The sequence below is a fragment of the Medicago truncatula genome, chromosome 4 (genome assembly GCF_003473485.1).
Source record: "Medicago truncatula cultivar Jemalong A17 chromosome 4, MtrunA17r5.0-ANR, whole genome shotgun sequence".
NCBI classification, from domain to species: Eukaryota; Viridiplantae; Streptophyta; class Magnoliopsida; order Fabales; family Fabaceae; genus Medicago; species Medicago truncatula.
Window position 1 is genome coordinate 35142197 of NC_053045.1, and position 776 is coordinate 35142972.

At 32.1% G+C, this 776-nt stretch overlaps 1 non-coding gene across 1 annotated transcript; it reads right to left on the minus strand.

Annotated features, from left to right (window-relative positions):
- Positions 1–414: 414 nt before the first annotated feature.
- On the minus strand, positions 415–557 carry LOC112421520 (U6atac minor spliceosomal RNA). Its single transcript, XR_003011846.1, has one exon. It is a non-coding gene; the product is annotated as a U6atac minor spliceosomal RNA (small nuclear RNA).
- Positions 558–776: the final 219 nt, after the last annotated feature.

Genomic DNA, 776 nt, shown 5'->3' on the forward strand with positions numbered 1-776 from the left:
GTCTCATTAACATCTTACTGAAAAAAATTAGATGAAAAAATCACATCGAAGGGGGAAAAATTGAATGAATATAATCTCGTTAAAGGCCTTACAAATAAAACTCAATGAAAAAACAATCACAGGTATAAAAAATAAAAAAAAAGTAATGCATAACATAATACAATTTATCCCCCTATCACAATTTATCCACCAATTTGACTGGATGAACATTGTTTATTTTTAATAAAACAAAAATACAATTTGTCTCCCTCTTGCAGACGGTCATCTCTAAGACAGTAAAGTAAATTATTGTGTATTGGTCATTATTTTCCTAATTACTCAAAAATTCTCCATCACGCCACATCGATTTTATGAAATATTTCTTAGATTATTACACAAACATACATGTCTGGTTTCATATAACTTGGATGTGTGAAAAGATCGGTCCATCTTAGACCAGTTTGAAGGAGGCGAACGGTTTGCTATTATTATATTCTCCCCGAGGTGTGTAACAGGAAAGCCCGAAGGCTGTTCCCCTCTCACGGGAGATGCCAACTATCTCTCCTTTTCACGAAGACTGCTATTTTTTTTTTTTTAGATAAATGAAATGACAAAGTCATTATAAACTCACATACATAAGTGGAGATATCGGGGTTCGAACACTGCTGTTATTATATTCTAATAGTTTATATTTATAGTTGGATACAAGTCCAACACATTGTGGTGTCTTCCATACTTATATATATTTGGGTGTACTAAATATTCTTTGCGTGTTTTTTTTCTTCTTCTAGAAAAGT